Source organism: Dermacentor variabilis, chromosome 1, assembly GCF_050947875.1.
Source record: "Dermacentor variabilis isolate Ectoservices chromosome 1, ASM5094787v1, whole genome shotgun sequence".
NCBI lineage: Eukaryota > Metazoa > Arthropoda > Arachnida > Ixodida > Ixodidae > Dermacentor > Dermacentor variabilis.
The window spans coordinates 238,668,019-238,687,595 of record NC_134568.1 but is presented as its reverse complement, the minus strand read 5'-3'; the positions used below and the strand labels follow the sequence as shown (position 1 = coordinate 238,687,595).

The 19,577-nt window shown below is 46.1% G+C and overlaps 1 protein-coding gene and 1 non-coding gene across 4 annotated transcripts in view; both read left to right on the top strand.

Moving 5' to 3' along the window:
• The window catches only part of Oamb (Octopamine receptor in mushroom bodies), a 783,118-nt gene that overhangs the window by 730,240 nt on the left and 33,301 nt on the right, over positions 1-19,577 (top strand). The window lies entirely within an intron of this gene.
• Positions 12,575-12,758, top strand: LOC142568388 (U2 spliceosomal RNA). Its single transcript, XR_012825431.1, has one exon. It is a non-coding gene; the product is annotated as a U2 spliceosomal RNA (small nuclear RNA).

Sequence of the window (19,577 nt, the reverse complement as noted above, 5' to 3'; positions counted from 1 at the left end):
GAGACATGTTTTGCGTGGTAAGCGCTAACGACCTGGATGGTTGAGACAAATGAAACGATGGGTATTGAAAAAAGACTCGAATATGAGCGGCGGAATAGTGACAGCATCAAAGTGCCGCAGAGGTTGGTTACAATGATGGCAAAATCCGAAAGTAAATGCTTGTATTTTATTCGCAAAAATGTTAAAATGGACGATGCAGAGGGCAAGGAAAGAAATAAAAGCGTTGCAATGAATATGAGCACCAATGGAGGATTTTGCCAATGGGGCCGCACGAAGCCAAATGTACGCATATTGAGAACGACCATCTCCGATTAAACTAATACAGGCGTACATATTCAGCCGGGTGAGCAATGCGACGCCATATCTCGATTTGAAAGTGCTGGAAAAAGAAAAGATTGATTCTTTAATGAGAAAATGCGTAAAAAGAAAGCTAGGACTGCCCATGTGTACATCAACAGAGAGACTGATGGCTCTAGGAGTGCACAACACATGGGCAGAACTGGCGGAAGCGGTGCGAACCTCTCAAATTGAGAGACTTAGCACCACGAGGACAGGAAGAGCCATATTGGCCAAAGTTAGAATAAATCAGTACAGAGGCCCCACCCAAAAGGTGGAAGTAGATAGGGAAGTGAGAAAAAATCTGATTATCCGCCCCCTGCCAAAAAACATGTACCCGGAACATAGCAAAGACAGGAGGCATAAACGAGCCGAAGCATTAAAAATTAGATTCGGTAAAATTTCGGAACATGAGGCGGCCTATGTAGACGCGGCGGGAGGTAGCGGCAGTTTTACGGTGGCAACGGCCGTCAGCGGCCGGGGTATTCCCGTGACCGCTGTCACTCTGCGCGGGCGCAACATAGAAGCTGCCGAGGAAATTGCGATCGCATTAGCTTGCGCTGGAACGGACGCGAAATTTGTGATCAGTGACAGCAAAACTGCCATACAAAATTTTGGCAAGGGAATGATCTCGCCCTTAGCGGCCAGAATCCTAGGCCAGAGAAAGTTAGATAGAAAAATTCAAATAATTTGGACCCCAGCGCACGAAGCCGTCCCCGGCAACGAGGCGGCCCACGAGCTGACTCGAGATCTCTACCGCCGAGCCGCTACGGGGCCCCTCGATGACCGAGGGAGCGGAGAGCGCATGCTAAATTATGGGGAGATCACGCAGCATTATAGATTGTCTTGTAGACTGGTATCCCCGCCAGACCCAAAATTAAACAACAGACGAGCAGTCGCGTGGAGACGACTACAAACTTATACGTATCCGCACCCGGTTATGGCGAACCACATGTTCCCCGAGGCCAGGAGCGATAGATGTAATAGGATAAGGAATGTGCACACGCACATTCCTTATCCTCAATTTCACCTCGCCACAGAGCGAAGAAAACAAAATTTTGCCACCGCCACTGGATTTCGCGGCAATGTGCGCGCGTCAATGTGCAGTTGACAGCTGGATGCGCTGACTCGCTGCTCTGATGCTTGAGAACTTCAACGTATTTAGAGCGCCACACATACTCCGAGAGCAGTGACGTCTGCATGTATTTCGGAGCCGAGAACAGGCAATACTTCAGACAGTTGAGGACAACGTTGAATGCATTGCAAAGCAGTTGCTATTCAAAGATGGTGGTGTAAGCGGTGAAAGACTGTTACTGTCGCAGTAAATGAGTTCAGAATCGGATGAATCGCTGAAAAGTGGCGGGGACGTTGCCGTATTTTGTTTCATATTGCAGTCTTCTTATGGAAGCGAATGGAATTTGTTCATTTCGCTGAATCATTAGACCTCGCGTCGATGAAGTGAGAAGGGACACGCTCCATGCCTATTGAGAGAGACAGCGCCGTGCTGAATTCTGGGTACACACAGAGCCAGAAGTGCATTCTGGGATTCCCTATTTCTTCTACAGTCAACCAATGGAGGCCTCATTTTATCGACGGGCCTATGGGACGTTCTACTCTGCTTCGGCATTCAATCACGGCAGCAGCCGTCACGAGGCCTTCTAACTAGGCTGTGATGGTGCTTACGCCCAGCATGATTGACTCACCTTCTTTCTTTCGGCTACTGGGCCACGGTGGGACCAATAAGGAATAAGCAGCCACAGCCTCGTCTTCGAATGGTGGCAAAGAACGCACGTCTGCGGTTGCTGAAAGCAGACCTGTTTGCGCGCCTTTTTGCTTGCGCTTTTTTCGAATGTGGCTCCCACTCTTCTTTATTGTTGTGCCACTGCTTTCGTACGTGCTCCCCCCATTCAGCGTCTGCCTGCTTTTGATTGAGCTCCAAAGCTGCTGCGTCTGTCACAAGGTAAACACGGCCGCCCAACTTTTGTCTTGTTTTGATATCTGTTTGAAATAGCAGCCCTATGAAGCCGTGAAATAAGATTCACCACTCCGTATCTCGGCTTCGCGCAGCTGTTTCGAGTCTGGTCCATACCCAGTATATGGATGGCGCGTGGTTCGACTTACAGATGTCAGCCAAGCTTTCATTGTTTTTTTTTCTAACACATTATATGGCGAAAAAGCAAGACGAAGCAACTATTAAGTATCTAATTTTCTTAGGACAAATAACTATGTTTCCGAATGGACATCGATGTCACCGACATAATACGTCTCTGCTGAGGGAAGTTAATTTTACGCCCTTGCGACGTATGAAGAGCTTCAGACGGAACGCTACTTGAATATGTCTTGCAAGATAGCCGTCGGTAACACGAAAACATTAGCGCTTTCGACGTGCAAAAAAAAAAAGAAATTAAATAATAAAACCGAAGAAAAATAGAAAAACGCATTTGGCATACAACTGCGACTGGAAGAACTTGTAATAGCAAGTTATACACCCGATGACAGTGTGGCAAATCCTTCGGTTCCGCGAAGGCAATTTCAGTGCTCACCTTTCCTCCTCCCCCTCCCACAACTCTAACTTAATGCAAAACTCCGCAAAGACGGCCCGGCGCCATGGGCGAGGCACGTAAGGACGAGGACGTCCGGTCGTCGTATGACAAACAAGGGCACGTGGCAGTGAAGAAACAAGATACATTCAAACACTAGAGAGGTACCGCTCGTGCGAATCAGCTCGGCGTCAACACTCTGGGCGGTATAGGCATGGCCATGAAGTCGATGACCGGTCGGCCGTGGTTCGTTGCTTGGATGACGGCGCGAGAAAGTGCATGCGTAGGCAACGGCGTTGCATTTTCCGCTGAAGTGACGAATGTCGCTGGTATATTCTGAAATATAGGCGAGCTGTCTGATATCGCGGAGTGTGTAGGAGATGCTGCTGGACGCTAGGGCAGAAGTCAATGGTTCATGGTAGGTAAGGACGTGGAAGGAGCATCCCTCGAGAAAATGTCGAAAGTGCTACACAGCCAAATAGATGGCGATCAGCTCTCGGCCGAACGTGTTGTAGCGGCGCTCAGGGGGCGCAAGCTTCTTGGAAAAGAAGGCGATGGGTCGCCAAGCATCAGCAACGAACTGCTGCAAGACTGCACCGACAGCGGTGTCCGATGCGTCAACCATGACAGATGTTGGGGTGTCGCATTTGGGGTGGACGAGGAGCGTCGCACTGGCAATGGCTCTTTCGATGCCTCTAAACGCGCGGCCAGCGGTGTCGTTCCAGGCCACGGGAGTATTCGATCTCTTGAGGACCGAGCGAAGGCAGTGACGAGGCTGCAGTATATTGGCGCAGCGTGGAATGAAGCGGCGGTAATAGTTGGCAAGAAATTCGCGCAGTTGCCTGGTGGTGGATGGCTGAGGAAACTCACGGATGGCTGTGACGCGGGTCGGGAGTGGACGAATACCGTGTGCGTTCACGCGATGGCCAAGGAAATCCAACTACGTGACGCCGAACTCGCTCTTCGGTCCGTTAATGACAAGACCAAAATTCCTGAATCTTGCGAGTACTTGACGTAGATGGAGCTTGTGAGCTTCTGTGGTGGTGCTGTAGATGAGGATGTCGTCAAGACAGGCAAAGCAGCACGTCAAGCCATGTAATACCTGGTCGACGAAACGCTGAAATGTTTGGGCCGCATTACGAAGACCGAAAGGCATGCACAGATATTCGAACAGGCCAAAGGGTGTTATAATGGTGGTCTTCGGAATATCTGAGGGTTCCCCATGAATCTGCTACTAGGCTTCCACCAAGTCGACCATGCTAAATATGGTGCAGCCGTGCAGTGACGACATAAAATCCTGAATGTGATCTATTGGGTACCGGTCCGGGACAGTGGCCTTGTTGAGAGCACTGTAATTGCTGCAGGGGCACCAGTCATCGGTCTTCTTGGGCGCCATATAGCTAACTTTATCCCGAGTTTTAAAATATGCAAATACCACGTAGCTGGACACAACAAAGTTAATTCTGTTTACCGTCGCTTGGAGATACTCAAACTATCTTTCTCATTCCGCCTAATTAGATACTTAGTCTTAATTAATTAATCAGCTTCCCAAATATTATAATTAGCTGGAAAGTGTCAATGAGAACATTGTACAACGATATGAAAAAGCTCCCCATACAGCTTTCTGTTCCTCAATACGTGCTGGATAAAAGTATTTTTCCGAGCGGCAAAGGAGCCCGCGAATACACGCAAAGTGCCTCGAGCGGCCAGTCGCGCGGCAATTTTGCGTGTATGTACCCGTTTCTTCTGTTGGTGTGGTTAATTCTATCTAATTTCGTAATTTTCTATTCAATATTCATGCACACAGGGTGAAGGTACGGTATTGTGACCTTGGGACCCTGTTCTGCACATCCTTCTTGTTGTAATCGTACTTTGAACAAATCAACAAATCTTTTGATTGATTGATTGATTGATTGATTGATTGATTGATTGATTGATTGATTGATTGATTGATTGATTGATTGATTGATTGATTGATTGATTGATTTTCATAGCGGGTTTAGAGACGCAGCAGGGTCAAAGGCCAGCTCTAACATAGCTGAGATTTCGAGAGCTGCGCTCTCCTATAGCTGGTGGTCAGAGTGCGTCACCTTGGAAGCGGCTATTTGTCCCTCTCTGTAGACCATGCACCGTTCCCTCCTGTGTGACCCGGGGTTCAGTGTATGCCGACATTAGTGCTCTTCTGGATATTCAATTTCTGCATCTCTATCTGGCCCAGCTAGCTGTGTCAGAAGCTGTAGATCTACTTATGAGGGTCATTAATTTTCCGACTATTCGCGTTGGGTGGGATCTTGGCTCTGTTGGTGTGAAGGTCTGTTCACGGCTACTAGCGGCTAGCGCATTGCTCCAAGCTGCAATTTGCTAGTGCTCAGGTAACAGAAAAGGCGCTCCAATCACAGACGTTCACACAGGCCATTCGATCCCAAGAAGCGCTTGCACGGCCTTAGGCGATTTAGTTATTTATGAATACTGTCAGCCGTAAGGCCGTTACACGGTGGATGCAAACAATGCAACTCAACAAGTGCACACAGCCACAAATACAACATTTATACAAACCTAGTTCAATAACTGGATACCAGCAACCACGATAACACAATCGCCCAGCGGCCGTGTGGATCCAGGCCGGAAATACAACATATTTACCGACAATAGCCACAACAGTACGATGGGTTTCAGACCAGTGAAAATCGAAACTTCCACGAAAGACACGGCAAGAAAGACTAGAGAATGACAAGAATTTCTATTTGGATAAGTAACGGGACAGACAGTGTTCGAGATTGAGCAGGTTATCTGCTTGTAAAAGAACCTGAAGCAGGGCATTCCATTCTGCTATTGTTTTGGAAAGAAAGAGTACTTAAAGGAATTATTTCGGGCCGTCATGAGTGTAATCTGATCTTTTTGAGAAGTTAGCACAGCTCGCGGGGAACGCTGCTTCAAGTAAGAGCTTGTGTTTAGCATGAAGTGATTATTGCGCAACAGATAAAGAAATTTTAGCCAGGCGACCTTTCTTCGGTTTGAAAGTGAAGGTAAGTTTAGCTCACGGAGCATGTCAGTCACTGAATATGTAAATTTGAATCTAGATAAAGTAAACCTAGCCGCCATTCTCTGAACTTTTTCAATCTCATCAACTTGGTTTGTATGATGCGGATCCCATAGGACGCTCGCATATTCCAGTGTCGGACGTACCAGTGCTAGATAGCCAGTTAGTGCTGCTTTTGTGGAAGCAAGGTTTAGTTTTCTTCTGATAAACCACAACTTAGTTTCGGCTTTAGAGCATATGTTACCGATATGTGTGTGCCAGTTTAAATCTGATGATATAGTGACGCCTAAATATTTGAAATGGGTGACTCGTGTTAAAAGCTTCCCGTTAGTTTCATAATTAAAAGAAAATACGTTTTTGGTTTTGTTTGTAATTGTAATGTGTGATGTTCTCGCATGATTAATTTTCATTTTGCATGCCGTACACCATTGAATATTAGTGTTCAATGCAGAGTTTAGTGGGAACTTGTCTTCTTGTTTTGAGATAACCGAGTAAATTAAACAATCATTTGCGAATAGGCGGACTGTAACATAGGGCGGGATGAAAACTGCAATGTCATTAATGCTGCATAAAAATAATATGAAACCTAGCACAGACCCCTGAGGGACACCAGAGGGTACCCCAAGGACGTCGGATTCTGAGGCATCTACCTCCACGAACTGAGTTCTGTTGGTGAGGTATGCTTTTATCCACAGCACAGTATTTCTGTTTACACCAAGCTCAACCAGCTTATTAACAAGCTCTTCATGTGGAACATGGTCAAATACTTTGGACACGTCCAAGCAAATTGCATCCACTTGATCTCTGTCATTCATTGCCTTCGAAAAATCGTGCAGTGTTACTAGAAGTTGGGTAACAGTAGATAACTTCAATCTGAAACCATGCTGATTGGTATTTAGCTTCTTGGTGTCCTCAAAGTGTTCGGATAAGCGCTTTGCCAAGATATCCTGAAGCATTTTGGAACAGGTGCAAGTGATAGAAATAGGTCTATAGTTATCAGAAATGTGTCTGCTTCCAGATTTGTGTACTGGTACTATTCTAGCCTGTAACCAATCAGTTGGTAAGCAATGTTGTTCTAAAAAAGCTTTAAATGTGAGAAGTAAATATTTAGAGACCCATTCAGCGTATCGCTTCAGAAACTCATTAGGAATAGAATCAGAGCCAGACGACATTTTTGAGTCTAAATTAGGCAGGATGGAAAATATACCTTGCTCAAACAAAGTAACATCCGACATGTCAGATGGCAGTGCGCACCTTGCTGTACTGGATTTCGGAGGCGAAGGAGTAGGAGGACTGAACACAGAATGAAAGTAAGCATTGCATCTGTTGGCGATTTCTCATTGGTCAGTAACAAAACAACCATCTGTTTCAAAGAACCTCATTTTTTCATACGAGGGTGAAAGGTGACGCCAAGCAGAGCACGAGGTCGCGGGATCGAATCCCGGCCTCGGCGGCCGCATTTCCATGGAGGCGAAATGCGAAAACATCCGTGGTACTTAGATTTAGGTGCACGTTAAAGAACCGTAGGTGGTCAAAATTTCAGGAGTCCTCCACTACGGCGTGCCTCATAATCAGAAAGTGGTTTTGGCACGTAAAACCCCGTAATTTAAAGGTGATGCCAAAAACGTTGTGGGGAAGCTGTGCGGACGTCGCGTCGACGTTGCAAATTTCTTTTTATTTTATTTTATTTTATTTTCTCTCTCTTTACACTCATTCCAACCCCTATATCCCTCACCCCAGTACGGGGAAGCAAACCGGAAATTTGCCTCTGTCTAACCTCCCTGCCTTTCTCTCTCTCTCTTTGCTAGAGCTCACCTCTAGCGCGTTTGATTGTCTCATAGCATTTCTTTCTGCTATGGTGACTTCTTGGTAAGCAGTCATGACAAAGTGCATGCCCTGTGAGTCATATTGCTGTATGTATATACTATACCTCGTACCTTCGTTTGCTATAGCCTGCATCCTAACAATTATTCTCTCTTATTCTTATTTTGTTTGTAAACATAGAAACATACAAAGGAAAAGAAAAGCCCGATACCCAGCTACACATCAGCAACGAGTGGTTGGAAGCATAAAAACGAAAAATGGGTGAAGGAAACGAAAGAAGGAAGAAAGAGCAAAAACAAAGACAAAAAGAAAACCATGCCAAACAATAGTGCGTGGAAGTAATAACCAAGGGAAGATCACCACTGGTCGCACTTATTCAGGAACAGACTGGGTAAAAGACCATGGCGAAAAGAAAATTATGCATATCTTGGAATCTATGTGATGCGAAGCTTTCGTGAAGTGGTTTACGAAATGCGACACGCTTGTCGATTTCCTTCCTGCGTCTTTGGCGTGAAAGAAACTGGCGCACACGTGCGGGCTCTCGCGAAGCCGTGCTGCGCAATGCGACAAACGCGGCGATCGCCTCTTAAGAGCTCGTCTGCGTTGGCACGATGGAAGCATATACCTGCGATTGTGGCCTAATGGTTAGAGCATCTTGCTGCTGTGCTTGGGGGTCCGGTGGTTTGATCGCACCGTCGGGCCTGTCATGCTTTGTTTTTGTTTTTTTTTTCTTTAAGTGTGAGCTATTTGGCAAGATAGTAGCAGCACCCAGCAGCCACGGTCAGTAAAGTCAGGGCGGGTTTGCAAAGAAAGCTTCGCTTTAAAACTAAAAGAAACAAAAAGTACGAGGTCTCGAAACTCACTGCACAAGCGTCACAAGTGCGAAGAACGAAGAAAAAAATGTACGCTACAAAGCAGGAAGCCAAGTAAGTTGCTTCTAGAATAGAGAGAACGACACGATCACGCTGGTCACGTCGAGACCTATTGCCAATAGGATACAAGCATTCATCAAGGGTGGTACAGGGCAGTCCAAGAAGAGTATGGTTAGTCTCTTAAGAGGGGTCTCTTTTCTGTGATGATTCAACAGGCCGCCTGTTCTATCATACGCTGGTTCTAATTGTAACCTGAAAGTTTCGATACGGTGGAGTAAATTCACCGAATGAGTTGACAGAGGGAACGCTCGTGGACGTTATGGAGTTTTCGAGGATTAGGTGGCCGTTCCTTGAGTTTTAATTTTGCGCTGTACAATCACGTTTACGTTGCGTGTCGCCTTCGAGTATTTCTGTGCTTAGCTCATTTGGGCGTATTTAGGAGGTCTAGTAATTGACTCATTGCAGAAATATGGTAGCTAAGAGTTCACAGCTTAATGAAAGCGACGTTATAGTTGGATAATACTTCCCGGACACCTCAATTTTTAGCTTTCTTTCTAGGGGAGGTTCTTCGACTGTCACATATCGGCATGATTATTTCTCGGAAGCTTTCTCGGGCCTCGTTTTCATAACTGTTGACGCTATAGAATAAGTTGTAGACGTTAAGTGAAAGCGGTCCTCTTGAGATTTAAAGGTGTCCCCTGCCTAAAGGCGCCTTTTAACAAGACAGGTGGAAGAAAATCCATGGGCTAAAAATAAAAGCGCGATGACGTTTCGAATTGCCTACGAGCTCGCGTAAGCCCGAGGTTTGACAATAGCACTAAACTAATGAAATTCTAACGCAATTTTCCGTACGCACAGCCCTTAACGGAGTTTTTAAAGAACCAAAGGTCGACGTCATGCCCAGTCTCTCTCGCTTTCGTCTTAATTCTATTCTGTCTCGTATTTTATTTTGTTTTTTTCTTACCGCCGCATAGTAGGGCGCGAGAAGCACTAAGGCACAACCGTGCCATTTCTTTTGGAATGACGCAGTAAATCCTCATCCGGCGCTCGAAGATTCTCCGGGGGGTCTGGCTAACGTTCCAGACATGCTCGTTTCTTTCACAGCCGCTTTGACGTGTTACGCAAACAAATGCATCTGTGATTGCAATGGATGGTTGTTCAGGGAGGGAGGAGAGGTTCCAGGCCGTTGGATTGGGCCGGAGACGAAGATGGGGCGGTGGAGCGATTTGATCGAGGGGACGCAACGAGGAGCGGCGACAGCCCGCACTGAGTCTTGCGCGGTCGGCTTAATTAACCTTCTGTTGCTTCTTTTCTGTTCGTGCACGCGGAAACCACTGATTTCGCACACATCGCGCCAATATGATGGCGAACCTTTCTCATTCTCGTGGTGCTGTTTTTATCCGCTTATAGTGCAGCAATAACAGAAAGAAAGCGGCGATTTCAGACTGTCGCTCGCGGCGCAATTATCGCTCGCGCTGAGAGTGTGAGAAGACCGCGCCATATAGCGGCGCACTTCGTGAGTGGCGCGCTTACGGCGCGAGGGGCGAATCATATTTCCTTTCGCCATTTTATTTCGCCGTGGGGTTCAAGCGTTCTCCTGTGCACTGCCGCAGGTATTGTGTAAATAAGCGGCCGGTCCTAGTGGCTGTTCTAGACTCCATTGGCGGCACAATTAGCAATGAGGGAGCACTTCGCGCACGGCCTCGTTCAAACACCAGCCTGGGCGCGTTTCAGTGGAGTTATAGCACGAGCGAAATTCAGAGAAGGCACTCCGACGGCGTAACTTGGAAGAGAAATAATGAGGGCGATTTATTTATTATATATATATTTGTTTATCAGCGGACATAATTTTTTGTTCCCGGGCAGCAGCCTCATCATGGGTGGGCTTTCTCATGCTCAACGTTCCCATGGAGCGCTGTCACTAGGAATTACTCCTTTTTCATGCATCCGCGAAGTCAGTGCACTTAATCTTGTCTTATCATTGTACCGATGTAGCAATAAAAAAGTAAATCGTCTGAATATTTCACACGTTGCTGGCTTAATTAGGTTCAAGTCAACGAACGCCTCAGTGATCCCAAGGCAGTGACCTACATATTGCGCTTTAAGTTGCAAATTGGAACGAAACCACAGATAAACAGTTAAGAAAGTCGACCACCTTGCGAGTCCTTCAGGGCGGACAATGCAGAGGAGCCGCAGTAACTTGGCAAGCCGTCGCAGAAACAAATGGTAAAGATGAGTGACGCCATACAGGATACGCGAAAAAGGGCACGCCGGCTTTCCCTAGCGTTTTTTGTTACCCTGCACAATATGGCTATCCTGCCTCTCACATCAATATGTAGTGAATTTGAGAGTGACGTGCAAACAGCGAGGGTGCAGAGAATAAGGTGGCGCCGACTCGTGAAAATGCTTTGTTTCCACATTCTGCCATATTGCGTCGGTCAAACTAGAAGTGCACAGAAGCGCCACTCGAAGAATTTCTCATATCCTTTCAAAGCGTCCGGAAACTGGCACAGTTTTGGCGGAAACAGAGAAGACCGCAATAATTTTAATACTTTACGGTACTATTTATAAGTAAATATTGACGCAGTAAATAAATAAAATAGAATGCCATAAAACGAAACGAACACCTTCTCATTGCCCCCGCAGTGACCCGGAGAGTTGCTCCCACGGCGGTTATGTTACTGTACTGTTCGTCAATGCTCATGTACAAGAACAACAAATCATGAGCCATTCCACTCTGTGAAGGTGGAGGACCAGCGAAGCTGTTTAGCACATGACACAGAGGTGACACAGAATTTTGAACAAAGGTACGAACTACATTCGCTGGATGGATGGATGGATGGATGGATGGATGGATGGATGGATGGATGGATGGATGGATGGATGGATGGATGGATGGATGGATGGATGGATGGATGTTATGAGCGTCCCCTTTGGAACGGGGTGGTGGGTTGCGCCACCAAGCTCTTGCTATTATACTGCCTAATGTCCTACCTAAGTTAAACAATAAAAAAAATTTTAAAAAAAACACTATGAACTCCCACACCCAAATTTTCTGATCCCCTATTGCTAACTGTGCTTTTGTACGTCTCCGTTTTTTGTCGTTTCCCTACTTTTCGTCCACCAATCCTCCAATCGCCTCTTACTAATGCCTATTGCGGACATGTTTACTTTTCCACTGCTCCCGCTGAACCCAAGGGCTTCAAGGAGGCCAATGGTGCGTAAATCGACCGCTGGGTAGACGTCTTCACATTCTAATAAAACATGCTCCATAGTTTCCCTAGCTTTACCGCAGCAAGCACATGCTTCTTGTTCCTTCTTATATCTCGCTTATTTCACTATAATATTGTTTTCTTTCATCAGTGTCCCTGACCAATATTGCACCAACAAGAAGCGCGCGTCAAATGACACGATATCAATAAAATTTTCTTACGTAGCTTCATGTTGCAGATAGGCGGCCTCTGTGGCAAAAATTACGTGCTGCATTTAGAAAACAATATTAAACACAGCAGTTCACCTAACTAAAACAACAATTCGTACCGGCCGACAAGAGTCGCGGGCGCACCAATGCAAGTAAAACCATAAAAAATTTTACTGCACAGACTTTTTTGCAAGAAAACTGGGCGTCCGCCAGCGTCCGCGCAAGAACGCGCGCTCGCTAGCAGACGACACACTTGACAACGACAGCAAAATTGAGGACGTCGTGTTGTACAACACATGCCTGAAATATGTATACGTAGCAAAAAGGTGTTAATAAAATTTGCAGTGGAAATAAAGCACTATTATAGGAGCGTACGCGTGCAATCGGTCTCAGGGCCCGCAGCGAAATTACGTTCAATACGCAGCCGAAGCGCGTCTCCGCTCCAATTCAGTCTTGTTGATCCAGTTCGCTCGCAGCGCCCTCGCAAAATATTTCCACACGCGGCGCCTCAGCGAGAAAGCGCCGTTCAGCCCACTCGACCATACTCTAGTACACTCTAGGTGTAGTATCTGTACTTATCAGCTTAATATCTGATACGGGTTCTATTTGGACTCAAGATATTAAACGTATTTTTACAAGTTGGCGGAGGGCTTCAAGCGTAGCTGTTTCACCTCCACCGCGGATCGGCCTGGCATTGCAATATCTTCGGGATTGGTTCACGGTTTTCGCGCGTGCATAACAAAAATGCACAGAACCCTAGTCATAAACAGCTTCATTGTAAAACCCACAACGTGTTCAAGCAGTTTCGGGTGTAGCGAAACCATCCGACAGTGATAATCACAAACGTCTATTGTTTGTCTTTTATGACAGATTAAAATCATCGCGGTGTTCACTGTCATTAAAGAAATGAGTAAAAACTCGGTTACCTAAGAGCACTGTGCCCATTCTCGAAAGAGGAGTATAATTTTTGAATACGGCTGGTGCCCAAGGTTGTAGGCGTGTGGGTTTACCGTGTTCGCCCATTTATTTGAATAGAGCTACAATTGCAGAATTTCACTGCTTGTATAGTTGCACGACTTGGTTGGCTGGCCGTCATACATAATGCGCTGCGTATTCTATGTAGGTGCGATCTGCACATGGTGTGACGCAGTATAGCTGTAGCGCGGGCGGCGGCTGGTGTGGCAATTTAAAGAGCACTGCCGAGTGGTAGCGCTAAGGCTGAATGGTTCAAATGGAAAATGAAGGGAACGAAATTCGGAAGTAGCGCACCGTGTACAGCTATCACCGCCCTCCATTTCGCTCTTGTGCATGTCCCCCCCCCCACTCTCTCTCTCTATAAGCTCACTCGCTTGCGATTGCCTCACAACAGCCGTCTGAAATCCGCGAAGCGTTCAGTAACACTTTTCACTTGCCCGGTGCACCAACGCGTGCAAACAAAGCGCGGTCCGCTGCAGTGCTGGTTAGCCAGTTGGTCTTCCCTCGTGGTGCGACGACTCTGGAGCCATGCAACCACGGCAGACAGCGATTCCCTAGTTGATGCGGCAAAGCCCTCACATTCTTCTCAGGTGCCGCCCCCACTGAGTGTTTGGAACGTGCGTACGCGCGGCGCATTAATTCGGCCGTCTTTGCACACTCAGCCGATTAACTCGTGAGTTATGGCGGCGCCCCACTGGCGATAGTCGCGCTTGATGGCCAACCCGGCGGCGGCCGTGCATGCAAACGCGCCAAGATCCTCCCGGCCCACTTGCTTCCTATGAAGGCGGCGGCAAATGCGTGCAGATGAAGACGAGGCCAAAAGCTTTGTTGCCAGTGCGCAGAAGACCACTGTCGCCAAACACACACCGTAACACCGCCATTGACGATGGCGCCGATGGTGCAGCAGCGAAGAACGGTAGTTGAGGGAGGGAGAGGGTAGGGCATAGAGGGCGGGGGGGCGTGCACATTTCTCCAGCGCTCTCGATCACCCGGCATGTTAGCGCCGGCGAGCTTGGACGCAGCGACAGCTGTCGCGAACGGCTCGCCGAGAGCGTTCCCCTCCGAGCCTGCGCAGGTGGAAGCAGCTCGGGAAGATAGGAAAAAAAAAAGGCCGCCTCGCTGCTCCCATCTAAAGAGCCAGCCTTTCTTCTACGCGGACGGCAAGGCGCGCAACGACGGCTCGCACCTTTCAGCCCCGTGAACAGAAACCGACAAGCGTCCCGAGAAAAAAGAAAAATGCCGTCCCGTTCACAGCCATCAGCTCTAAGGGGCAGCTCGTGGGCTGCCTTTATCCCTTACAGCAGCAGGCGCACAGAAAATCGGGTGGATATCTACACTTGTAAGCGGAGGTGGTGAGGCGGAGTACACTGTTTAAAAGCCAAGAACAAAGGTTGTAAGGTTGTTTGCGCAAGAAAGAGAAAGTTTGATGTCATGCAGTTGCACAACGTCGTGAGTTTTCTTTTGTATAGTTATTGAAACATAAATGGACACGACAAACGTCGGACGCATGTGGTGGACTTAGCGAAGCGGACGTGACAGCCATCATCTATGTTAATGACGGGCCCATTTGTTCTAAAGCTAGTCCTTTCTGAATATTCTGCTTCGAAATAATTCTGCCTACTTCGTTGCGCGAAGCATCCCGTTCAATCTGCGATTTAAGTAAGGTAGGGTTATTATCGTCATTTAACCTAAGTTCAGTATGACGCTAGCCTTTCCCGAAAATTTCCAGTAACACCGAAGCCACGACATACCACCTAACTTTGTAACTTCATCATTCATATAACTATTCCTCCCTCAAGTCTGCGTCACCCCCACCCTCATCATCATCCGTTCGTTTTGTTACTCCATTGGACACCCTTTCTATGTTCGAAGCATTGTATGGCATGTACTCACGCATTTTTTTCTTAGACTATCATGTACTCGCGCATAATGTATGTAATATACTGTTGTGTTAGTCCCTTAACTTTGCTCTTAATACGTGGTGATCAAGTGCGTGAGCGTTCATAGTATGTCCCTTTTTCTTCTCGTCATGTCCATCACCTCTCCTTCACTGTCTGGTCGCAAACCGGATGTAATCTAGCTTGCTTGACTTTCTTCCCTTCGCTTCTCTCTTCCCCTTTCTACTTCTCTGCAATGTTTTTTCACCACTCGTAGCATTATCCTAAGTTTTCATCAATTTTTTTTTGCCAGCCTAATATAAGTACACTCCAACTTTTGAAAATAGTGATGTCCTAGTCGGACACAGTAATGAAGAAGGGTATCTTATGGTAGAGGTGTGCCATATCAGTCATTGCGATGCAGGTGCATCAGCGAGCCTTAGAATTTCCTGTACAACGAAGAACTGTCACAGCTTAACTGAGCAGAGTGCGCATGCGTGTTCATGGTTGAGTGGTTGGCGCTGCCTTCCCCACAACATGTGCACATACTTGTTTGTCTTCTTTTTCTCTCCCCTGTGGTCTAATGTTTCAGCTGATAGTCGCCATCTGTGTCGTAATTTTTTATCCTCTTGCGGCCATTTTCTCTGCGCCTAAACTGTTGCGAAACAACAGAAAGCTTGCTGTCGTTGTAAGTCACCTCACCTTCTGCCGTTCTTGGCTTCTTTTTCTTCCCTTCGGACTCATTTTTCATAAAGCTAGCAGACTCTAGTGGTTACCTGCTCTACGTATTACATAACCTGCCAAACTCCCCTTTTTCATCCTAATCGCAACTAAAATTGTCATTTTAGTTGAGGCTGACAATAATGGCAGCAGCCAAAAAATTGAACCCAATTTTTTTATTTTGCTGACAGGATAATCTCCGAGATGTTAATAAGTCGTTACAACTATCCGAGTTGCCTCATGACTGGAAGTTTGGAAAGATTGTTCCAGTGCCAAAAGGAGGAGACCCATCGCTGCTTTCTTCCTATCGACCCATTTCTATACTCTGCACATGTTCCAAACTTCTTGAACACATTATATTTAAACATCTAACAGCTTACCTTGAGCTTCATGGTTTTCTTGACCCCAGGCAGCATGGATTTCGTAAAGGGCTTTCAACTACTACTCAGCTTATAGAAACCATTCATGATTTCGCCGCTATTCTGGATGAGCAAGGGCAAATTGATATTATTTTTCTAGATTTCGAGAAAGCGTTTGACCGGGTATCACATACCAAACTCATGATAAAATTGAAACCTATACTTAAAAATGAGTCCCTTCTTTCTTGGATTCAAGCATACCTTACTTCGAGACGACAAACTGTAAACATAGACGGAACACATTCACGTTCAAGACCTGTACTATCCGGAATCCCACAGGGATCAGTGCTTGGGCCCTTATTTTTCTTAATTTTCATCAATGATATTGCACAGGAATTGCCAGTTAAAATAAAATTGTTTGCTGACGACTGCGTTTTATATAAAGAAATCCGTAGTCCCGCTGACCAATCGCTGTTAAATACCTCGCTGTCTACAGTGCAATTATGGTGCAGCACATGGCAAATGAAAATCAATGCGAAAAAAACTGTAGCGATGACCGTGACGCGGAAACGACACCCTTTAAACAACCGGTATTCGATCGATGGGCAAATTTTAGACCGCGTGACAAGCTATAAATATTTGGGTGTAGTTATCAGCTCGGATTTAAAATGGAATGAGCACGTGTCATACATAGAAAAGAAAGCCATGCAGAAGCTTGGTTACTTGAGGCGTTGCTTAAGAAATTCACCCCATGAGATAAAGCTACTAGCTTACAAAACTTTCGTCCGCCCGATTCTTGAGTATGGGTCTGTCGTCTGGGATCCACATAGCGATATTAACATAAAAAAGGTGGAAAAAATTCAGAGAAAGGCGATCAGATTTGTATTCAATTCCTTCAGCCGGTATGCATCACCAAGTGCTATGCTCGAAACAGCAGAACTGGTTACCCTGCAAAAACGGCGATTTAAAGAACGATTAAAGTACATGTATCTGCTCTATCATGGAAAATTGGGCATCGACAAGGACACGTATACCGAGCCTCTAACTCGTCGATCAACTCGGTCTAGCCGCGCTAAGCAGCTTAAAGATTATTACTGCAAAACAGAAGCCTTTAGAAATTCATATTTTCCCCGAACCATTAGGGAATGGAATGTACTTCCTGCTGCGGTGGTTGCCTCCGACACCATCGAATCATTCTTAAAGCTGCTCAAAGAAATTGTGTAAATGACCGGGGTACATCCCTGCCCTCCTTTCCTTTTTTTTCTTTTCTTTTCTGCTTGTCCTTCCACATAGCTGAACGCACGTGTTTTCTGATGCTTCTGCCACGGCTACACATTTTTACACACTACCACATTATATTTGTCTGACAGGATGTATGTTCTGTAATCGTTTACCACGCATGGTATGCTTATATTATTCTAGTTTAGTTCTTCTGTCTCTTAAGTGTTTGTGAACTTGGCACTAAGAGCAGTTTACATTTTCTTCTGGAATAATTTCACATTTTTAGCGCTAATTGCTACGTTTTCGCAAATGACACACTGCTTATATTTTCAAATTCAGTGCTACTTCATTTCGCTCACGCTTCATACCTTGTACTCAGTCTTGTTCGTCATGTATGTAACCACTCCTGCTTAAGGCCTCTAACCAGAGGCTGGCAGTAATCTTGAAATAAATAAATAAATAAATAAATGTCAATCACAGAAAAACGCGGTGCTGCTCGAAAAAGCTATCACCAAGAATCCTTGGCTTGGCCTGAAATCGCAAAATTTATATGTTTATATGCTTAGTTTGGAAGCAGGGAGATTCTCTTCAATAAAAGCTGTCGAGTAGGGATCATTCAGCGGTTAACGCCTCGTATGTGGTACGTAGCTTAGTGAATAGTCGAAGCCGCTAGGAGGAACGTGGTAGTGGCATGTTTAGAACGGGATCATTTGAAGACCAGTTACAGCAGTAAGGACCACTTTGCTGGCGACACTTGAATCGACAAAGGCCTGGGGTTGGCTAATGTTCTCACGGTCAGCTAGGGAACCTCTAGCGGGTTTGGACCGTGAATGGCACCAAGATGCTTACATTCCGTTAGCTGTTCGCGTAACCATGGTGGTAGAGCAGGACTTGCTGTTGGCCTATTTTGTAGAGGTTCAGCTTGGAAAAAATGGCACGAAATAAGGCAACACATAAGGCTAGGCAACACAGCATATGACTCCTGTTGCCTAGTCCTCTTTTGTGCTGTTCCTTCCAACAAAGGCGGTCGCACAATTCGTGTCGTGTACAATAAACATTTATAGCCTTAATAGTAAGGTGTAACATTAACAGTCGGTAATCCATAATACCAACCAGAACCCTTGAGGGTATAAAAATTTTCTGAGTGTACGCAACAAGCAGTATGCACGTAATGATGCGCAGAATTATTTTCTGCGCATCGTTGCCTCAAGGAAAATGCGCAATAAATCCACGCAGAAACTCCTCTGGCAGTTGTCTAAGTATGCGTAAGCATTGTGGCACTTGCTCATCTCGACGCAGCCCGGTGTCATTATCAAAGTTGTGAGACTTGATCCGACCAGTATAAGCGGCAGCGCTGCGGTGACACGAACTGCTGCGGACGGCGGCGCAAGGTGAATTGATGACGCAAGAAAATTACTGCAGGTGGCGGCGCTGCAGCTGCACTGATGACGTTTCGATCATTATAAGGGGTTATTTCTCTTTAGTGCCTCATCCGTTTGTCGAACCATTATCAATCACGATGAACCGTACTCCGGCGGCGGCTGCATATGGTGTGGCCTCGCGCGCCCTCTGTTGAGCGCTATTATGGGAACAGAGTGCGCCCAGTGCTGACAGCTTCGTGTGCGCTGTGTTCTCGCTTCTCAGTTCCCGCTGAATCGAGAGGCAGCACGAAGGTCAATTCGCTCGCAGCTGCGGGTCCTATTTTGAAAGCGATCGTCCTATGGGACGGACGGACGGATCGACGGACCGGCGGGCGGACGGGTTTCTTCGTTGGGCAGGAATGGAAATGATTGCGCATTTAAAGTGCTTCTCTCATATAAGATGTAAAAGGACAGATTTGCTGAAAGGTTCGCAGTAGGCCGAGCCTCGACTTGAAAAGACAGCAGTTATACTCAAAGATTTCTTGGAGAACTTCCGACCTCTTCTCATGACTTTAACACTTATCTCGTTTTTTTCACAAACATTGAGAAATGGATGAATGCTACATGACTTTAATGAAGAACCAGAGATGATTGCGGGCTTAAAGGGATACTAAAGAGCCATTTTAAGCTGTAGTAGGAAACTAACCTTTCGGAACACAAGAAACTCAAATCGCATAGTGAGCGGATTCTTGCAATGAATTTATTGATAGAGGGATAGCATCGCATTCTAAGAGGATTGAAACAATCTACCCGATGAGTTTTGATAATGCTTCCAAAAAAAACTGAGAACGAAGATATGCAACGGCCAAAATATCTTGAATTCCATGACGTCATAATAACGGACCGCAGCTGAGGTTGAAGCGAGAAATTCAAATCTTCAGATGACAAATATCTCCTTCCGTTTCTTTTCTAATAACAAAGCTTTTGCTGACATATAAATGAAACCGGAATCCTGAAAAAAATTTGTGGAT